Below are 23,576 nucleotides of genomic sequence, written 5' to 3'. Positions count from 1 at the left end.
CCAGAGATATAATGCTTGATTCTTTGCCCATTTACCACTCTAGGAAATTACCTTCCGTGTTATTGATTTTGATGGCACCGGAACGATATACTTCCTCGACAATGTAGGGACCTTCCCATTTAGAGAGAAGCTTTCCCGCGAAGAATCTTAAGCGAGAATTGAATAGAAGGACATAATCACCTACATTGAACTCATGTTTATGTATACTTTTATCGTGCCATCTCTTAACCTTTTCCTTGAACAACTTGGCATTCTCATATGCCTGGGCCCTCCATTCATCTAATGAGCTGATATCAAACAACCGCTTCTCACCGGAAAGTTTGAAATCGAAGTTGAGCTCTTTGATTGCCCAATAAGCTTTGTGCTCTAGCTCAAGAGGTAAATGATATGCCTTACCGTAAACCATTTTATATGGCGACATGCCCATGGGATTCTTATAAACAGTCGTATAAGCCCATAGTGCATCGTCAAGTTTGCTAGACCAATTCTTTCGAGATCTATTGACAGTCTTTGGTAAGATCAATTTGATCTCCCTGTTACTCAACTCCACTTGACCACTAGACTGAGGATGATAAGGTGATGCAACTCTAAGGTTGACATCATACTTAGCGAGCATCTTGCGGAAAACACCATGAATGAAGTGTGAACCGCCATCAGTCATCAGATATCTAGGGACTCCAAATCTTGGGAAAATGACTTCTTTAAGCATCTTAATAGAGGTGTGGTGATCAGAATTTCTAGTGGGGATAGCTTCTACCCACTTAGTGACGTAATCAACATCAACTAAGATGTGAGTATACCCATTGGAACTCGGGAAGGGTCCCATATAATCAAAGCCCCAGACATCAAATGGTTCAATGACAAGTGAATAGTTCATAGGCATTTCCTGACGTTTACTGATGTTCCCTATTCTTTGGCATTCGTCACAAGACAAGACAAACTTACTGGCATCCTTGAAGAGAGTGCGCCAATAGAAACCTGATTGCAATACCTTATGAGCAGTTCTATCTCCAGCATGGTGTCCTCCGTAGGCTTCGGAATGATACTTCTGCAGGATCTGTCCCTGTTCATGTTCAGGCACACAACGTCTAATAACACCATCTACTCCTTCCTTATAAAGGTGAGGATCATCCCAAAGTAGTCTCTCAAATCAAAGAAGAATTTCTTCTTTTGCTGGTAGGTGAAACTGGGTGGTATGTATTTGGCTACGATATAGTTTGCGTAATCAGCATACCATGATGCACTATGTGAAGTAAGGATGACATTCAATTGCTCATCAAGAAAGCTGTCATCAATAGGTCGTGGGTCATCAAGGACATTCTCTAGCCTAGACAAGTTATCCGCTACAGGGTTATCAGCACCCTTTCGGTCAACAACGTGCAGATCAAATTCCTGTAGCAGGAGAACCCATCTGATTAGCCTAGGTTTAGCATCCTTCTTCTCCATAAGGTACTTAATAGCAGCATGATCAGAATGAATAATGACTTTTGAGTCAACTATATAAGATCTGAACTTTTCACATGCAAACACGACTGCTAAAAATTCCTTCTCCGTAGTGGCATAGTTTCTTTCGGCACTGTCTAGAGTTTTACTAGCGTAGTGAATAACATTCAACTTCTTGTCAACTCTGTGTCCTAGAACAGCACCAACAACATAATCACTAGCATCGCACATGATTTCAAAGGGTGGTTGAACAATAGGTGCAGTTATCAAGGCCTTCTTAAGTATTTCGAAAGCTTCCTCACAATCCTCATCAAAAACAAAAGGAACATCCTTCTGCAAGAGGTTGGTAAGAGGCCTAGAAATCTTAGAGAAGTCTTTAATTAACCTCTATAGAAACCAGCATGACCTAGGAAACTTTGTATACCTCTGATATCTGTGGGGCAAGGCATTTTCTCAATTGCATCAACCTTAGCCTTATGAACTTCAATGCCTTTCTTAGAGATTTTGTGTCCTAAGACGATGCCTTCATTAATCAGGAAGTGGCACTTCTCCCAGTTCAAGACAAGGTTGGTATCTTTGCATCTCGGTAAGACGCGATCAAGGGTGCTGAGGCAATCGTCAAAGGAAGAACCGTAAACGGAGAAATCATCCATGAAAACCTCAACAATATTTTCACAACAGTCAGAGAATATTGCCATCATACATCTTTGAAAGGTGGCAGGTGCATTGCATAAGCCAAAAGGCATACGTCTATAAGCAAAGGTACCGAAGGGGCAGGTGAAAGTGGTTTTCTCCGGATCAGATTGTGCAACAGGTATTTGCGAGAAACCTGAATAACCGTCTAGAAAGCAGAAGTGTGTGTGTGTATAGATAGCCTTTCTAGCATTTGGTCAATAAACAACAAAGGATAATGGTCTTTCCTGGTTGCCTTGTTCAGTTTACGGAAGTTTATCACCATCCTATAGCCAGTACTAATCCTCTGTGGGATTAGTTCATTCTTATCATTAGGAACGACGGTGATACTTCCCTTCTTAGGTACACAATGTACTGAAGTTACCCAATCACTATGAGCAATAGGATAAATGATTCCTTCTTCCATAAGCTTTAATATTTCTTTTCTCACGACCTCTTTCATCCTAGGATTTAACCTTCATTGATGATCAGTGACTGGCTTAAAATCCGGATCGGTTTTAATCTTGTGCTGACATAGAGTGGGACTAATACCCTTAAGATCATCAAGAGTATATCCAATAGCAGCACGGTGCTTCCTCAAAGTTTTTAATAACTTCTTCTCTTCGTGATTCGAGAGGTGAGCACTAATAATAACAGGATATATCTCCTTCTCATCAAGATAGGCATACTTAAGTGTATCTGGTAACTGTTTAAGCTCGAACACAAGATCGCCCTTTGGTGGGGGAGGATCCCCAAGCAGTTCAACAGGCAAATTATTCTTAAGAATAGGATATTGTTCTAAAACAATTTTATCTATCTCATCTCTTTCATCCATATGCATATAATTTTCATGCTCAAGCAGATATTGCTCTAAAGGATCCGTAGGAGGCACAACAATAGAGGCAAGAGCAATGATTTCATCCCTACCAGACGACTCTTTTTCATGGGGTTGACTTCCAAACTTGGAGAAGTTAAATTCATGAGACACACCCTCGAAACTAACAGTGATAGTCTGTTTAATGCAATCAATATGAGCATTGACAGTGTTGAGAAAGGGTCTACGAAATATGATGGGACAAAAGCTATCTTGTGCAATAGCAAGGACGAGGAAATCAGTAGGATACTTCGTCTTACCACACAGGACATCTACGTCTCTCACAATTCCCACAGGGCAGATAGTGTCTATATTAGCTAGCGTAATAGTGACATCGATGGGTTCTAACTCAGCAGGTGCAATCTCATCTTTGATTTCATCATATAGGGACTGGGGTATTGCACTAACACTAGCACCCATATCACATAAACCATGATAACAGTGATCTCCTATCTTGATAGAAATAACGGGCAGGTCAGCTACAGGTCTGTATTTGTCTTTCGCGTGAGGTTTAGCAATTCTAGCGGAGTCCTCAGAGAATTTGATAACATGCCCGTCTATGTCTTCGGCTAAGAGATCTTTGATAATAGCAACACTAGGTTCAACTCTAATTTCCTCGGGGGGTACAAGTGGTCTAATGTATCCCCTACGTATCACAGTTGGAGCTTTAGAATAATCCTTTTTCCTACCAGGGTAAGGTGGTTTCTCACTGTAGGCACAAGGAACAATAGGATCATTATAGGCAATGAATTTTTCTCCAACTAGATTGGGTTTAACTATGTTGACTTCTACGGGAGGATGATACTTAAACCACTTCTCTTTGGGAAGATCAATATGAGCAGCAAAATATTCACATAGAGAAGCTACTATCTCAGAGTCAAGTCCATACTTAGCGCTAAAATCTCTAGAAGTGTTTGTTTCAACAAAAGATTTAACACAAACAAACTGGAAATTCATACGTGACTCCTTACCTTCTTCAAGCTCCCAATCTTCAGAGTTACGTTTGATTCTTTCCAATAAATTCCACTTGTGGTCAATATCCTTCTTCATAAAAGAACCGGTACAAGAAGTGTCAAGCATGGTACGATCTTCATGAGAAAGCCAAGCATAAAAGTTTTGAGTGATAATTTCTCTCGAGAGCTCATGATTGGGGCATGAATATAGCATTGATTTAAGCCTCCCCAAGCTTGAGCTATGCTTTCCCTGTCACGAGGCCAAAAGTTATAAATATAATTCCGATCACGATGTACTAAATGCATAGGATAAAACTTTTGATGAAATTCCAATTTCAACCGATTGTAGTCCCATGATCCAGTATCATCACATAGCCTATACCATGTCAACGCCTTATCCTTCAAAGATAAAGGAAATACTTTCTTCTTTACCTCATCCTCGGGCAAACCTGCAAGCTTAAATAAACCACAAACTTCATCTACATAGATTAGATGCAAGTCTGGATATGATGATCCATCTCCTGTAAAAGGATTAGCCAGCAGTTTCTCAAGCATACCCGAAGGAATTTCATAAAAGCTATTTTTTTAGGTACCTTAGGTTGAGGAGCAACTCCTCGTGCTTCCGTTCGTGGTGAAGATACCCCGAAAAAATTCCTCAAAGGAACAATTTCCGTAGTGACAAGTGACAATAAATTTCAGCACAATATATAAATGTTCCCTTACCAAATTCCACTTACAAAAGGCGCTTCCCTCCTCGGCAACGGCGCCAGAAAAGAGTCTTGATGACCCACAAGTATACGGGATCAATCCTAGTCCTTTCGATAAGTAAGAGTGTCGAACCCATCGAGGAGCAGAAGGCTCTAATAAACGGTTTTCATCAAGGTAATAACTGGAAGCACTCAAAGTAGCGGTAACAAGTGATGGTGTAGTGAGGTGAAACGTAGCAGGTGAAAAGTAACAAGTAAAAAGTAGTAGCAACGGTGCAGAAAAGTGGCCCAATCCCTTTTGTACCAAGGGAAAAGCCTGATCAAAGTCTTATAGGAGGAAAAACGCTCCCGAGGACACACGGGAATTTCTGTCATGCTAGTTTCATCATGTTCGTATGATTCGCGTTCGTTACTTTGATATTTTGATATGTGGGTGGGCCGGCGCTTGGGTACTGCCCTTACTTGGAAAAGCATCCCACTTATGATTAAACCCTCCCACAAGCATCCAGAACTACAAAAGAAGAATTAAGACAATGTCTAACCATAGCATTAAACTAGTGGATCCGAATCAGCCCCTTATGAAGCAACACATAGACTGGGGTTTAAGCTTCTGTCACTCTAGCAACCCATCATCTACTTACTACTCCCCAATGCCTTCCTCTAGGCCCAAATATGGTGAAGTGTTATGTAGTCGACGTTCACATAACACCACCAGAGGAAAAACAACATACAACATATCAAAATACCAAACGAATACCAATTTCACATGACTATTATTAGCATGACTTATCCCATGTCCTTAGGAACAAAAGTAACTACTCACAAAGAATAATCATAATCATGATCAGAGGTGTAATGAGTAGCATCAAGGATCTGAACATAAACTCTTCCACCAAGTAATCCAACTAGCATCAACTACAAAGAGTAATCAACACTACTAGCAACCTTACAAGTACCAATCGGAGTCGCGAGACGGAGATTGGTTACAAGTGATGAACTAGGGTTTGGAGATGAGATGGTGCTGATGAAGATGTTGATGGAGACGAGTCCCCTCCGATGAGAGGAGTGTTGGTGATGATGATGGCGACGATTTCCCCCTCCGGGAGGGAAGTTCCCCGGCAGGATCGTCCTGCCGGAAGTCTAGATTGGTTCTACTCAAGTTCCGCCTCGTGGCGTCGGCGCCTCCTCGAAAAAGCTCCGCCCTTATTTTTTCGGACGAAACATTTCATATAGCAGAAGAGGGGGGGGGGCTAGTGGGCCACCAGGGTACCCACAAGCCCTGTAGCCGCGGCCAGGGGGCAGGCCGCGGCTACCAGGCTTGTGGGCCCCTGGCAGCTCCCCTCTCGTACTTATTTCGCCCAATATTTTTTATATATTCCCAAAAAATTCCACGTTGATTTTCACGGCATTTGGAGTTGCGTAGAATAGAGGACTCAGACTTGCTCCTTTTCCAGTCTAGAATTCTAGCTGCCAGTATTCTCCCTCTTCAAATAAACCTTGCAAAATAAGAGAGAAAAGGTGTAAGTATGGTACCACAAAGTCTAATAATAGTCCATAAAGCGATAAATATCAACATGAAAGCATGATGCAAAATGGACGTATCACATACATTTGCTTACATCATGATAGTTTTCACTTGTCTTTATGTTGAGTACTCCTTATAAAGTGTGATGATTTTTCTTTTTATTCATGTAAAACATAGAGTGTTGCCCTTAAGTGAGGAAAAGATCCCAAAGTGGACAAAACAAGAGATCCCAAAGAGGACAAATGAGAGATAAAAAAAGAGCCAAATAGGCCACAAAAGAAAAGAGAAACAGAAATAAAAAGAGAGAAAGGGGCAACACTACTATTCCCTTTGAAAGATCCACACTCGTACTCCATTACTATATTGGTACTACATAGAGATTATCATTCATGCATAACCATGTGGGGACCCTTACACTATAGAACTTGGTTTGCATATTCCAATGATGAGCCTCCTCAGATGAGCTCTAGGTCTTCATGAGCAAACAAGTTGGATGCACCCCCACTAGTTCCATTGGAGAGCTTACCTTAGCTCATATCTGCATTCGTTACATGGCAATCCCTTCTCCTCACATCATATTTATCATTTGGCTTTCTCTCGCCTATGTTTGTCCTCATTGATGTGAGCCTTTCACACAGTTTTGTCTTCCTTGCCCATCATTATTCTATTTGCCATCCTAAGTGCCAACATATCTTGCTTACGCTCATCCATTGCATGAGTGCTCAAAGTCGAAAGGGAAAGGATCATTTTGACTTGTGCCTGACTAGTGGTCTGGGGATGAGTCAAAATAAGATTCCGAAGGAGACTAAGTGTGAGGTTTAGTAGATTGAGTTATCAATTAAAAAATATTTTATAATCTCAACCCATCTCCCACTTCTTGCACGCAAACACCATTTGGAGACATTCGAGTCAGGAACAGCGAGAGCTATTGCACCTTTATGTTCTTACTTTGCTAGATTCAATACTAGATATAGACTCTTGCTTGTTATTGTATTGACTTGAATTGCATATGTCACTTGGTTTACTTTGAATTTCTTATATGTGTGTTAGCATGTCACCACAGAAACTATTGTGTTATCATTTATCTACTCGAGGACGAGCAGAAATTATGCTTGGGGATGTTGATACGTCCCAAACGTATCTATAATTTTTTGCTTGTTCCATGATCTTTTGGGTGACATTGTTATATGTTCTGCTACACTTTTATATCATTTTACACATATTTGGACTAACCTACTAACTCAGTGCACCCAATGCCAGTTTTTGTCTGCTGATGTCTATTTTGTAGGGGCTTTTACCCAATTTTTTGAAGCCCGAATAAATCTAGAAAAAATATATAAAAAATCAGCGAAACAGAAGCTTTGGGATCAACGAATGAGGGCCAGAGGGGGGCCAGGGGCCTCCCAGGCGGCCTACTGGCACGGCCAGGCCCAAGGTCGCGCTAGGAGGTCGCCGGGGTAGGTCCCACCTCCTCCGGTGCTCTCCTTTGGCCTGTATTAATAGTCCCTAGAGGAAACCCTCGCAGACTTCCTGGAATCGTGAATTTCTCCATCGTTCCGCCGCCGCAGCGATTCCAAGATCGGGAGCGTCAGGAGACGTCTTCCCGGCACCCTGCCAGAGGGAGGATTGACCTCCAGGAGTTTCTCCACTGCCATGGACGCTTCCCGGACGTGCCGTGAGTAGTCCTCCTTGGACCATGAGTCCATGACCAGTAGCTATGTGATGTATTCTCTCCAATCTTGTGCTTCGATGGTTAGTCCTTGTGAGGTTCCTTACATGATCAAGGCATCTATGTAGTTCTCTTGCTATTGCTATGCTCGGTTTGTTGGGATCCGATGGATTATGAGATTACGTTCAGATTGTTATGAGTCATATATTTGATTATCCTTTTATATTACGTTCCTTAGTGATTCATGCATGTTCTCCGTTGCTTTTTATTGCTTTGGCCAAGTAGTAGATTGTAACTCCAAGAGGGAGCGTTATGCATGCTTGTGGGTTCGGGCCCCTCGATGTCTAGCTTGAGTGACAGAAACATGAGAATAGGGGATGTGCTTGTTGCCACCAGGGAGAAAATAATGGTGCTTGTGACCACGGTTGCAAGGATTGTTTACCTTACGCATAGTCCGTTAATGCAGTTGCCCGTTGCTTTGAGTTTACACTTTGGGTGGGGCTCGCGACTTAATACCGGAGAGATGTTCTGGATAGATATATCAAGGTGGATGATTAGTAAGTAGATGCTGATGAATAAACAGTCTACTTGTCTTGGCGTACTGCCCATTAGTATTGAACATCTAACTATCAAGGAGCATAATTGGCATTGCGGTGCGATCATAATTCTGTCAATTGCCCAACTGTGATTTGTTTACCCAAGCATAATTGTTTATCGTCTTTTGGGAGAGAGACATCACTAGTGAACATCATGTGACTCCGGTCCAAATCACCATCAGTGTTTACACCTCCATAATTTATCACTTTCATTTACTTTTCCGTTGCAATCACTATTACCTCCCCGCTTGTGTTTTGATTCTTTGCAAACTACAAAGCCGGAGAGATTGACAACCTCTCTGTACTCGTTGGGAGCAAAATTATTTGTTCTGTGTGCAGGTCCACGTCTTCTGCTAGCGCCAGGGTGGAAGACACCTACTTGTTGAGCCTAGGAGTCCTCTTGGTTCGATAAAACTTACAGTCTTCGTGTAATGGAAATTTGCTGCTGACTACATCTCCACCTTCCACTTGGGGTAACCAACGAGTGGCGAGAAGTATATCCATCAACTCGTGATCAGTCCACCACCAAGTCCTTGCTTCCGGTCATACGATTTGTTGCTCCACTATCAAGCAACCATGACACGCCACCAGAAGCAAACTCCTGCATAAGATCAATGCTTGGATTTATGTACCCATTCTTTAATGTGTCCTCTTATGTTAGTAACAAGGGTTTTAGGAACCCAAATAGACCATTAAATGTACACATCATAAGAACCAACAAACTTAGCAAAAACATTCCCATCACTAGCACGTCACAAAACATAAGAGGGTTTAAAGTCGCCGACTGTGTTGGGTAGAGAGGTATTTCCCTTCATGGCATTACCACCCTTAGCTTGGTTCTTTTCTTCTCATGAGTACCCTCCCCGGATTTAACAAAGGTTTCCATAAGCTGGGGAGGTTGCTTGGTCTTCTTCTTGTTGTTGTGCTTGCACTTGGGTGCAAACCCAACTCATTCCTTTGCAACCACTTCCTTTTGTCTGCTCAAAAGGTCATTAAGGTACTTTTCACCTTGGATTCATGTCACACGACCTTTTTCAAGTTGCTCTTTTAATTTGGAGTTCTCCTCCGCAAGATGATCATACTCACAACAGGGGTTAGTAGCATGGATATTATCAATTAAAACAAATGGAGAACAAGTGGTTATTTCCTTAATGAGTTTTACTTGGAGTTGAGCATGAGACTCTTTTAAAGAGACATGAGCACTCTTCAAGGACTTGTGAGCCTTGTCAAGGGTTGCAAGCTCTTTATTGAGTCTAACATTATTAAGCCTTGTCAAGGGTTTCGTCTTTTTTGGATTGAAGCACGCGGGTAAGAGCCAGAGCATGATCAATATCTTTCTTTAACTTAGCAAGGTCATCATTATGTGACTCCTCAAGAGTCAAATGAAGTCCTTCCTCTTTTTCAAGAGCAATAGAAAGATCCGCAATCTCATCGGCATAGTCACGACTATGACCTTGTAATGTAGAGATAATCTCTTCATGAGATAAAATGAGGTCATTAGCCTCTCGGAGTTGTTCCAAGAGAGCAACAAAACGCTTCTTGGATTTACCCTTGTTTTTTTCTCATGAATTTACTAAAGGAGCTCTGCTCCTCTTCTACCTCTTCCTTTTCATCTCCGCTGTACATGGTAGCGAAAATGGTAGCTTTGATGTTGTTAGTTTGAGGGTTAGGGGTTACCTTGTTGGATGCCTTGCCATCAGGCACTTGGCAATGTGGTTCTCGTTGAGGGCCTTGAATATAGACACCTTGCTTGGAGAAGAGGATGCAATGGACACTGTGGCCATTCCCATTGCTTCACCACTTGTAACATCGTCATCATCCTCATTGGAGAGGTTCTCTTCTTGAGCCACCAACACCTTGTGGGGCAACTTCTTGGGGAAGTTGTTCTTGTTTGGAAAAGAATTGGTCTTGTCTTTGCGAATGAGCTTGCCACCATTGTTTTCCCTCTACTCATAGGGAAAATCTGTCATAAAGCGACTCACATTGCGATAATTGTAGCAAGTTCTCACACTTTGCTTTCCCTTGGACCCACTTGAGTTGTTCTTGGATAGGTTGGGCCTTGAGTTTTTGTTGTTGCCCCAAAACTGCCTTAATGCAAGAGCCATGTGCTCGTGGTAAGCATACTTGGTGTCTTCAGGACAAGTTTCTCCTTCGTCTTCCTCATCTTCCTCAAAAGAAGCCTTGGCCTTCAAAGTAAGGTTGGGGGAGTCTTTTCTTGACCATTGAACTCGGGCTAGAGCATTGTCAGCGGTCTTGTTCAAAATGTTCATGGGAATAAGCTCATCCAACACATCACTTGAGAACAAGGAATGAAAGTCCAGCCTTTGACGGATGACGGAGGACATGGACTTGTTGAAAGGCATGATGGCCTTGAGAAACTTGCACTTAATCTAAGTGTCATCCACATCTTTGCTTCCATGATCCCGAAGAGCAACAACAAGAGTTGTAAGTCTTCGATACAGTTCACGAGGGTCCTCATCCTCGATCATAGCAAATTCACGGCCTCATCAGGAACAACTTCATAGTTTGACCGTTGAATGCTAGAGCTTCCCTTGTACAAGGAGATGATGTGCTCCCAACAATGTTTGTCATGAGTGAAGGGATACAAGTGAGGAAGGTCTTCAATAGGTACAACTGCTTGAAGAATGAACAAGGCAGAGTTATCGAGCTGATTGTCGGCCTCTTCTCTTGGCGTGAGGTTTCTTGGATCATGCGGGTAGTACCCTGCTCAATGATTCTCCAAAGTTGTGTTGAGCTGTGGTTGAAATGAGACTTCATATGAAAAGCCCAATTAGAAAAATCATTCTTAACAAGTTTTGGTGGAGGACCTAGAGTAAAAATATGTGGTGGGTGGACCGGTCCTCCATAGACCATGGGAGGAGGAACGGAGGCAAAGGAATTTGCCCCACTCGTTCATTGAGGTGTCTTATCCTTTTCACTACTAGCATTTTCCTTTTCGGAATTGCCCCCCGAATCTGAATTTTGAGATTTTCCACCAACAATGGGTCGGTAGTTGGTTTGTAAATATCAAGGAAATCTTTAAGCTTGTTCTTGACTTCAATAGCCATTGAGGATTTAAATGTGGACATTACCTCATTTAATTCCTCTCGGGTGACCGAGTTTGCAGCAGCTCCATTGGGCACCTCCCCAACCCAGTCCACGTCGTCAACCATACTCTTTGGGTGGTGAAACCCGTAAGAAAGAGACGAGGCTATGATACCAATTGAAAGGATCGATATGGTTGACTAGAGGGAGGTGAATAGGCAACTAAATTTTTTGAAACTTTTCTTTAAACAAATTAGTTTTAGCAACAAATAGGTTGTCTAGATATGCAACTAAGTCCTATATGATGCGAACAACAACAATAATAAGCAAGAAGTAAATACAAGTAAATGTAAGAAATAACCACGACTGGAACCGATGAAGACGAGGATGTCTTTCCAAAGTTCCCTCCTTTTGAAGGAAAGTACGTCTCCATTGGAGCGGTGGGGAGGCACAATGCTCCCCTTGATGACACTAAAGCCAATGTATTCTCCTCACGCCCTCACACAATGCGAGGTATTGTGATTCCACTAAGTGGTGCCCTCGAAGGCGGCGACCGAACCTTTACAACCAAGGTGGGGGCAATCTCCACAACTTAATTGGAGGCTCCCAAGAAGATCACGAAGCTTCACCATAATGGAATGTGGCTTTGAGGTAACCTCTTCCATCTAGGGTGCTCAAACACCCAAGAGTAACAAGATCCGCGAGAGATTAACCGGACAAACAACTTTTCTCTTGGTGGAAGTGTGGGGAAAGGCCCGCTCCTCCAAACCATAGAGAATAAACAAGAGTTGATGGCTAGGGAGGGAGATCGGGCAAGTTTGAGATTTCGGAGTAACAATGGAGCTGGAGAGGAAAAAGGTAAGGTCTCCTCGGGGAAAAAGACCTCTATCTATAGTGGGGGAAATCTGGCCGTTACCAACCCCTTACTAGCCCAACTAAGCGGTAGTACCGTGCACCAGGGCGGTACTACCGCTGGGGCAGTACTACCGCTCCCCCTGTGCGGTATTTCCGCTCAGCCAGGACGAAGGGAGGTTGGAAACCAAAGAGAAAAAATAAGCGGATGTGGGCGCGGCAGTAGGGGCGGCAGTACCGCTGGAGAAGTACTCCCGCTCCCCATGGGCGGTACTTCCGCTCGGCCAAATAAAAAGCCCCCCACCCTGACACGAAAGAAGGAAAACAAGGAGAAGAGGGCCCGACTCTGGTGGGCGGTAGTACCGCTGGAGCGGCACTACCGCTTACCACGACGGTACTACCGCTGGAGGGATACTACCGCTTACTAGGGCGGTACTACCACTTGTGTAACTTCCTCGGCACTTTAATCAGGGCATCTCCTTTGCTTCGGAAAAGGGATGGGGAGAAGAATGAGAGATAGTGTTCCACCAACTTTTACAAACGCGGATCCCCTCTTGATAGTACGAGAGTATCTATGACTCGAGTCCACCAACCCTAAATATATAGCTAAGCACCATCTTCACTTTGACTTGCTGAGGGGAATATAACTGTCTCGTGCCACCTGATAATTCTGTGAAAGCATATCGCACATGATTAGTCCGCAAAGGGTATCATCATCAACCACCAAAATTACTTAGGAGAAATTGTGCTCTTATAAAACAGTTAGACGTGTTGGAAATATGCCCTAGAGGCAATAATAAATTGGTTATTATTATATTTCCTTGTTCATGTTAATCGTTTATTATCCATGCAAGAATTGTATTGAATGGAAACGTAAATATATGTGTGGATATATAGACAAATCAATGTCCCTAGTGAGCCTCTAGTTGACTAGCTCGTTGATCAAAGATGATTAAGTTTTCCTAGCCATAGACAAGTGTTGTCACTTCATAACAAGATCACATCATTAGGAGAATGATGTGATGGGCAAGACCCAAACTATAAACGTAGCATGTGACCATGTTATTTTATTGCTATTGTTTTCTCCATGTCAAGTATACATTCCTATGACCATGAGATCATGCAACTCACTCACACCGTAGGAATGCGTCTTGTGTATCAAACGTCACAACGTAACTAGGTGACTATAAAGGTTCTCTATAGGTATCTTCGAAGGTGTCCGTTAAGTTAGCCTGGATCAAGACTGGGATTTGTCACTCCGTATGACGGAGAGGTATCTCGGGGCCCACTCGGTAATATAACATCACAAACAAGACTTGCAAGCAAAGTGACTAAAGATTTAGCCACGGGATCTTGTATTACGGAACGAGTAAAGAGACTTGCCGGTAACGAGATTAAAATAGATATGGAGATACCGACGATCGAATCTCGTGCAAGTAACATACCGAAGGATAAAGGGAATGTTATACGGGATTAACTCAATCCGTGACATACAGGTTAAACCGATAAGATCTTTCTAGAATATGTAGGATCCAATATGGGCATCCAGGTCCCGCTATTGGATATTGATGGGAGAGTGTCTCGGTCATGTCTACATAGTTCTCGAACCCATAGGGTCTGCACACTTTAGGTTCGGTGACGTTTCGGTATAGTCTAATTATTGATGTTGGTTACCGAAGGTTGTTCGCTGTTCCGGATGAGATCTCAGACGTCACGGGGGTTTTCGGAATGGTATGGAGACGATAATTAATATATAGGAAGTATCCATTTGGCTTCCGGAAGGTTTTCGGACATTACCGGTAAAGTACCGGGAGTGAAGAATGGTATCCGGAGTTCTACCAGGAGGGGACACCCATCCGGGAGAGAACAAAAGAAGCCCAAGGGTGGCGCACTAGCCTCTAATGGGCTGGTGGCCAGCCCAAAGAGGCCTATTTCGGCCAAGGAAGAAAAGGAAAGGAGGGTGGGCCAATCGAATTGGGGAAGGAGAACTCCTCCTTCCAAGTTGTGTTGGAGGAGGACTCCTCCCTCTCCTCTTGCACCGGCCGAACCCTAGTGCCTTGCCCTAGGGCGCCATCCCTCCCCTCCCTCCTATATAGAGTGGAGGTGAGAGAGGTTTTTGGCACCTCAAGCCAAGGCGCATCCCTCTCTCCCTCCACCACTTCATGACACCCCGTAGCTAGTTCGGTACGGTACGACGAAGCCCTGCCGGAGTAGCTCCACCACCATCACCACCACACCGTCGTGCTGCCAGAGAATTCGGCTACCTCTTCATCTCTCTTGCTGGATCAATAAGGCGGAGATGGTCATTGAGTTGCACGTGTGCTGAACACAGAGGTGCCATCCGTTCGGCGCTAGATCGGGACGGAGTTCGTGGGACGACTTGCGATTTGGATCGCGGAGACGTTCGACTACATGAACCGCGTTTGTTAATGCTTCCCGCTTAGCGATCTACAAGGGTATGTGGATCCCATCTTCCCTCTCGTAGATAATCATCACCATGTATAGATCTTTCGTGTGCGTAGGAAATGTTTTGTCTCCCATGCAATATTCCCCAACAGAAATGCCATATAAAAAGCTCTATGGTTTGCCGGAATGTCGTCTCATTCCCGTCGCAGCAAATCCCGTCACTCGATATGCCTACTTTCTAGCACAAGTCATGCCAAAATTCACGGGAAATTTAGGCATGACCTTTGCTAAAAAGTGGACATTTCGAGCGCGTGAAATTCACCGGAACGGAAATGAATCAACATTCCGGCGAAACGGAGGCCACTCGGATCATTTACCCTGGACATAACCATCATTTCCCAAATATCACATGTCCAAGACATCACATGTCCAAATATGACATGTCTAAATTCCAAATATGACATGTCCAAATCATATGTCCACATATCACATGTCCACTTCAAATTTGCATATCACAAGAGGAAAAATATAGAGCTTGAAGAAAAATGCAAGAAGTCATTTTTTTCCACAATATTTGAAACGAAATTCAGCCTACCTAAATTTGAAACTAATTTTTTTGCTTTAACTAGGGTTCATAACAATTGCTTAAACTAATATGTCCTAGGGTTCATAATAATTCTAATTTACTAACTAGCACTATAAAATAGCCTAGGGTTCATACTAATTCATACACCTGTATAATAAAATAGCTAGGGTTCACATGAATCAACATTCTGTAGAACTTGAAGAAAAATGCAAGAAACCTGTATAATAAATTTTTGTTTCTTCTTTTAACTACACCTAAAAAACCTAACCCTAAATATTGTAAAGAGGAGGGGAGAGCAGGGCTTACAGCGAGGAGGAGGTTGTCGGGGGAGACGGTGACAAGGAGGTGGAGGTGGAAGGGACGAGGCTGGTGCGGCGATGCCCGTTAGGGGAGACGGTGGTGCGCCGACGACGAGGAGCGGCAACGATGCGCATGTGAGGGAGCAGGCGCGGTGGCGATTGCTCCGGCGATGCTCGAGGGGAGGGGCTCCGGCGATGCTCGACCGTAGGGGATCTAACGTCGAGGGCGGGGGCAGGGGCGAGGGGAGGGGCTCTGGCGACGAGGGCACACAAAGGGCCGGTTGGGATTTAGGGTAGGAAGGAAAGGGAAGCCCGCGTGCGGGGGGGGGGGGGGGTAATCTAAATATAGGAGTAGCACTTTTCCCAAAAACGCGCTATAGATAAGGAAGAAGTAGCGCGTTCCAGGAAAACACACTACTCGTAACACTAGTAGCTATAGCGCTTTTTTGCAACACACGCTTCTGCTATTGTTTTCATTTTCCTTTTTTTTCTTCTTTTCTTTTGTTTTTTGCTTTTTTCTTCTTTTTCGTCTTTTTCTTCTTTTCTTCTCTTTTCTTCTTTTCCTTTTCTTTTCTTCTTTCCTTTTCTTTTCTTCTCCTCTTTTCCTTTTCTTTTCTTCTTTTGCTTTTCTTTCCTTTTCCTTTTTTTTCTGTGAGCTGGAACGAAGGGAAGCTGATACAATGTATATAACTAAGGCGATATATATTGCATCATTTCACCCATAACGGCTAAGTGTGCTATACAAAATAGGAACATATATATATATATTACATCATTTGACCAATGACAGTTTCTCAGCTTCGACATTTTCATTATTGAGTGAGATTCTTTCCCTTCTTGTTCATTGATGAATAATTGAGCCCCTTATTGTGACTTTTCCTTTTCCATGGAGAATGATCTTTCTTAGATAATGTAGTATGAATTCTTCTTTTGACGTATACTTCATCATCATCGTCATCTTCCCTCATTGGGTTGCCGTACTGGTCGTAGTCTTCCTCGTTGGTGACTCCATCCATTCCAATGATGTTCCTTTTGCCTCTCCTCACGACAACACGACTGGGATTGCTCGGGTCAGTTATGAAGAAGCATTGTGTCATGTCCTTAGAGTGTACCCATGGCTCGTTTTCTCTTTCGACATTCTTAGCCCATCTGAGAGGGAACATCGTCGCGCTGTGCGGTCCATAGTGGTCAACCTCCCAGATCTCCTTGACCCTTCCATAAAATTCTCAGTTGCATCGTTGTCTCTGCCGGTCATGCATTCCATCGTCACCCTTGAGTTCTGAAAATCACTCCTCATATCTTTGGCCTCCATGTTGAACGTGTATCTGAAAGTGCGTTATATCGACTAGACGGGGGGGGGGGGGGGTGAATAGGAGATTTTTAGAATTTCATCACTGAGGAAATTCCTATTGAGGAAATTCCTCACTGATGACTAACTTACAGCGGAAACAGTAAAGGATCAGATGTGCAAAGTTTCACAACAGTAGTTTTTCAGAGTGAATAATGTGAAAACAGATTGCACTGTGAGCAGGCACGCTGAATATAGATCAGGATTAACTAACGTGAAGAATTTGGGGTTGAGGAAATTCAGAGAAAGTCTTCAACAAATTCTTCAAACAGTCGCAGTGAAAGTCATCAACACATAATACAAGGAAAGTAAGGAGTTGAGGAATTAGAACCCGTTGCTCAGTGAAGACAGTCGTTGATGAGTCAGTTCCAAATGCTCTGACAGTTGTACATCTGGTTTGGAGCGGCTTGGTATTGAAACCAAAGGACACCCAGTCCCGGGACACACAGTCCCTACCGTATTCTCCTTGAGCTAAGGACACACAGTCCTCACCCAACACTCGTGGTAAGTCTTCAGGGCAGACTTCCAAACCCTCACAAACTTGGTCACCCGGCAATCCAGAATTGACTGCTGGAAAGCTCTAGACCATGACGCCTAACCGTCTGGAGGATGCACAGTCCTCAAAGGTAAAAGGCTTCAGTCCCACACAGGAACAACTTCTTCAGTGATGCTCAATCACTAGGTTTGGTTTGTGGTTTCGGTGTATGGTGTATTTCTTCACTGATGAATTACTCTCGAAGGCTCTGAGGAATTGGGTTGCTCTTATGACAAGTGTCAGTTTCTAACGGAGCAGCCAACCAGCTAGTGGTTGTGGGGGTGGCTATTTATAGCCTGGGAGCATCCCGACATGATTTGACACTTATGCCCTTAAATAATATGACCGTTGGAATGGATAAGACCAATGACTTGGCGTGGCTATCAAAACGGTCGGGACCCTCAACTGTGAGAGTCCTCATGTCACTCGTATTCCTTACTTGAGGCTTTTGGTAGGATTTAGGCTTGGGTTGAGCATCATGAGGAAATTCATTCCATAGTGTAACTTCGACCCCCTTTAACAGTACGGTGTTCCTATTACTCGAATGTGAAGAAAATAAAACCGAAAGTGTAAGTATTCATGCTTCAAATTCTTCAGAGTGATTTTCTTCAGGACACACCGGACTTCTCAATATCAGTATCTCCATGAGGAATATCAACTTCATCGCAGATTCCTCGCGATTCATTTCTTCAGCTTCAGACCAATTTCTTCAACTGAAGACATATATTTTTAGGGGTCGATATTCTTCAAATATCTCAAACTCCACAATGACTTATAGATCCTGTGTATACCACAAACACATGAGATATTTAACCTATAAGTCTTCAAACCACCAAAATCACTAAGGGGCACTAGATGCACTTACAATCTCCCCCTTTTTGGTGGTTGATGACAATTAGGTTAAGTCTTCAACAGGGATCAAAAATATGAAGTGTAAATAATCATTTGAGGAATTTCAAATCAAGATTCAGAGAGACTCCCCCTAAAGATGTGCATATCTTGAAGATTTTGCTTTTCACAGCAAATGCACATTGATGATTTATATCATGGAGATCTCCCCCTGAGTCTTGTAAATCATGCATACTTGTAACGTATCATATGAAGAAAATAAAAAATGCATGATGACAAATGGTATCTGACGAATTCCAGCATGCGTGCATTAAAACCTGAGGAATAAGCATGCGAAGAAAAACGTTCAAAAGCGTCAGAGTACCATCGGGCTTAAGTTACAACTCATTACATAAAAACTTCAGAAGAGCCAAGAGTTTGTAACTTAAATATAGTTCATAAGCCCCAAAAATATCCCGCTTGAAGACTAACTCTCAATTTTCTCCCCCTTTGTCATCAAGTGACAAAAAGGGACAAACTGACGACTAACGTGCGTGAAGATTTCACTTCGTGGCAGTTGAGGAAGAGCCGTGATGCTTCTTGGGAGTAGTCTTCTTCCTTGGACCGGTAGCAGTGTCGAGCTGTTCTTCATCAGTTTCAGCAGTGCGGAATGAAGAAAAGGAGCTATCTTCAAGGTCTGGCACTGGAATAGGCCTGAACTTCTTCTTGGGAGGCCACGACCATTCAAAGTCTCGCTCAAAATCCATTTCTTCAAGCTCAGTCTGAGTCTTCAGATCTGCAAGTGTAGCCCAGGTGCGATCGAAAACCTCATGCAGATAGTGATGGTTGAGCTTCACAGAGTTCTGTGTTTCAGTGAGGGTTTTCACAATGGCACCAAACTGGTGTTTGACCCATTTGTGGTTGCGATCCACCTTCTGGTGAAGACTGAGGAGGAGCTCTCTGGTATTCAGCACGCGAGGAGGAAGGAGGCTTGCTGGACGAGTCTCAGTATCATCCCATGAAGAATAAGCTTCTAGCTCTTTGAACTGACCATCAAGGGGCCTACTGCCTTCTTCAATCACAGATTTGCCTTTTCCTTCAATGGACTCGAAAGTCTTCTTGTTGACCCGGATAGGAGGCATATAACCAACATGGTTTTGGAAATCAGCGTGGAAGTTGATGCCCGACCTTGTCCTGATGAATCTCATGATCCATGGGGCATATATCTTGTGATCAAAAGGACACATAGCATTGTCGGCCAAAGTCCTCAAGAAGAAATCATGGATGTTGATAGGAATACCATGAATGATGTTGAATAGGATATTCTTCATGAGGCCTACAACATCTTCTTCATCATCATGGCCTTTGATCGGCGCGAGCACATTGCAGAGGATTCTGTAGACAGACCTGGGTGTGTACTTGAGCTCGTGGATGAGGAAGGTTGATCTCGGAGATTTTCCTTCAGCCAAAGGGTTCATGAGGACTTCCATCATTCCATTTGGCAGCTCACGCTCGCCATAAAGCTTCACAGCCTCATCTGAGGGAATTGGTACGGGTAGTTCTCTGAGGAGTTCAGTAGCAGGAGCCTTGTAGTGAGTGTTTTGGGACATCCAATCAAACACCCATGTGTTAATGTCTTCAGGGTTGCCAGATATGTGAAGAGTGGCATAGAACTGAAGAATTAACTCGCTGTTCCAGTCAGATATGTCGGAGCACATTGGGAGTAAACCTGCATCATGGAGGACTGGCTCCAGGCACGTATTGCTTCAAGCTCAACATGAGGAATATGCTTGTGCTGGAATATCTTGTTTCGTCCATAGAGCATAGAGGCATAGTAGTTCATCTGAGTCCTAGTCCAAAACTTCAGATGCCTCATTTGAGGCTTGTCATAGGGGTTCTCTCCGATGAAGTACATGCGTTCTTCAAAGAAATTTTCCTTTTGAAACTTTGGATGCTTGGAGAATGGCTGACGCTGAACTGGTTGAAGATTTTGCTGAGGAATAGGAGGGGAGACAACAATGGCAGTCTCTGGGTTGAGCACGACAAATGCATTTGTTGATCAGGTGCATTCTCCTCAGCATTTTCCTCAGGGTGAGGAATTTCAGCAGCTGGTACTTCAGGCTGAAGAGATGGTGCTTGCTGGGCGTCAGACTGAGGAGCTAGCTCTGGCTGTGCTTCAGGCTGAGGAATTTCGTCTTCTTGCTCAGTTGGAGGAGTTGGATCAGTCTGTTCCTCATATTGAGGATTCTGCTCAGAGTGTTGAATTTCATCAGCTTGAGGATTTTCAGTTTGCTCTTCCTCAGCTAGCTTTGTGGCAGAGGCAGTTTCATCAGCTGGTGCAGCTGATGCTTGAACATTTTCTTTCTGAGGAATGAAAGGTTGAGGACTTTTGTCTATCTGAATTTCCTCGTCAGTGTGTTCCTCAGGGGCGAAATCTTTCATTCCCTCATCTGCCTTTTTTGCTGGATCATCAATGATGACCATTTCATAGGAAGGAGCGACATTCAGGGGCACAGGGTCCCGAGGAGCAGATTCTTCAAGTGCTTTGAGGCGCTTTGCCTTTGTTTCTTCTTCTGCTGAGGAGGCCTTTCTCTTTTTTGCTTCCTTTTCAGCAGCCCTGGTTTTCTTCACGTCTGATGCAGACGGAATCATCTTCTTCACCTTTGAAGCTTTTGGTGAAGGGGTTCTCTCTACAGATTCTTTAGCTGGTATTGAGGAACCAGCTGGAACAGAGTCATCAACCTGCTTTGATGAAGCAGCTGAATCAGTGGCAGTTTCATCAGCTGGTGTTTCCATGATGATTTCTTCAATATCCGGTTCATCAACACGGCACTCTTGGTGTACTTCCTTAGCTTGAGGAGTTTCCTCATCATGAGCGGATTCATCTGCTGGCTCCTCAATCAAGGGCTGAGGAGTTGGTGCTGGGGGTGCGGCCTTCTTGTTGTAGTCATCAACAACACTAGTGGCCAGCTTGATGAAATTGCTCTTGAGGCTTTTACGATCTGACAACTTGGAGTACTTGTCAGTCAATTTCTTCACCTCTTCCTGTGTTGTCACTAGTGCATCAGGAGTTAATTTGAGGAGATTCTGCTTGAGGAATTTCTCCTTTTTAATCTTTGCAACTTTGGCCTGCCTGGCCTGCTGTTCTTTCCACTTGGCTTCATTTATGGAAGTGGCCACCATGTGGCTGATGCCAGGGGGAAGTTTCAAATCATCAATGGGAGTGTTTGGGTCCTCATACACGATATTGATGTAGTCAAGGAGGACCTTGGGGTCCATGGCCAGAGGAATGGCACTGCCTGATTCTTGAGCTACTCTTTCCTGCTTGTTTCTGATGATGGCTTGCAGGGTTTGATCATCATATTCCTCACTGTCCTCTGATGCAGACGGGACGGTGATAATTTTGCTGGGGCTTGGCAGAGTTGCATGTTAAGCAGTTACCAAAGTCTTCGCAGGAGGTGTTGAAGACTTTGTCTCCGAGCTGGTTGCAGCTGGGAGTGAGGAGCTGGAGCTGGCGGTCATAGGCTTCATGACCTGCTTCTGTACTGGTTTCTCTTGAGGCTTTGGAGGTGGAGCTGAGTTTTTTGGTACTGAGGAGATTAGCGCTGATGGTTTTGGCGCTGATGGTTTTGGTGTTGAAGGTTTTGGTACTAAGGGTTTTGGTGCTGAGGGTTTTGTGACTGAGGCCTGAGCAGACTTCCCTTGAGGCTTTGGAGCCCTTGGCTTTGATGGCACATACTGCATTTGAGGAATTTTTGAGCCTGAGGTTTCTGCAGCAGAGGAAGTAGCAGCACCTGAGGCAGCAGCTGAGGATTCATTGAATTTCCTCACTGTAGCTTCTGCCTGCTTTTTGAGCTTAGCCAAATGCTTTTCCTTCTCATCTGGATAGTCATCAATACTCATGAGGCTTGAGGGATGTGCTACTTGATGATCCTCAAGTGGGGCCCGTCTTCCAGGGGGCTTCAGAGCGAATTTCTTCGCATACTTGGGAGTCACAAACCTGTATTCCTTCCATTCCTTCGCCCATCGGCGTTCAATCTTCTGGAGCCGTATCTTTCTCTTGGCCATTGTCTCATTTTCATCAGGCATGCAATAGTCCAAGTAAATATCCTCACGGATATCCACAGCTGTGTTCTTCTCAAGTTTCTTTCCTCCCTTTTGTTTTCTGTCTTCCTCCATTTTCTTTAGTTGAGGATTTTGTTGATGAGTTTTAACTCTTGAGGATTCTGATGAGCCTTGAAGAGTTTCTTCCAGAAACGCTGCAAATGAGTTAATGTGATTAGAACCGAGAGATTCATCAGCTGACATGTGTGTACCTGTGAACAGAGTATAGTTGCGAGGAATTTGAAGAGGTCATATGCGTTCTCAGATTTGAAGAAAATGAAAAAGTTTGACAGTTTGAGGAATATAACCAGTGGTTGAGGAATTTGCCTAAGCATACTGTTTTTTGGGTTCCAGAGTTGTACAGATCCGAAAATTCGCACAATTGAGGAATCGTGTGAAAATCTTAGATGCTTAGCATAGTTCATCAATGATGTGGTGATAGGCAGTGTTTGAGGAATCAAGTGCTTATCGTTTCTTGAGGAAAAACAGATTTCACATAGAAGATGTAAAATTTCAGATCTAACTTGCTGTAAAAATGGGATTTATTTACCCTCGAAGGTGCGCATGAAGAACACAGAAAGGTGTGTGTGAAGAAGCTCTTCGGTCGCATGTCCAATGCACCCTAACTCGGTGACAGAGGACGTCTACGGCGGCGGCGGACGAAGATGGTCCGACTCCGGCGTGGTTCCGGCGACGGAGAAGTCGAGGCAGTGAAGCTCTTCCTCACCGGCGACGAGACTACCAGCGATGGCGCTAGGGTTAGGTGGTGTATGCTGTGGCAGGAGAGCGATGGAGCGAAGAAGAGTATGCCGAGGGTGATAAGGACATATTTATAGCCAAAAGTTACTGTTGGCGCGAAAATTTCGGACCAAACCGCCCCTGCTTCTACGTCTCCGCAGGACACGTGTAGCTCCCGAATAGTGTGGTGGAGATAGTGGAGATCGTGGTTATCCGATCGTGGGAAGTGGGGTTCAGTTACTGTGTATTAAAGAAACAATTTTTGAAGATTTGAGAATTTTTGTTACAAAATCATCAGCTGACACGGACGCAGTGAGGATTTTGAACAAAGTTTCAAGTAGAACGCATATGAAGAATTGAATAGACTGGATGAGTATAGCATAGAGGGAAAGTAGG

The sequence above is a fragment of the Hordeum vulgare genome, chromosome 6H, assembly GCF_904849725.1.
Source record: "Hordeum vulgare subsp. vulgare chromosome 6H, MorexV3_pseudomolecules_assembly, whole genome shotgun sequence".
NCBI lineage: Eukaryota > Viridiplantae > Streptophyta > Magnoliopsida > Poales > Poaceae > Hordeum > Hordeum vulgare.
Note: the sequence above shows the minus strand (reverse complement) of the source record.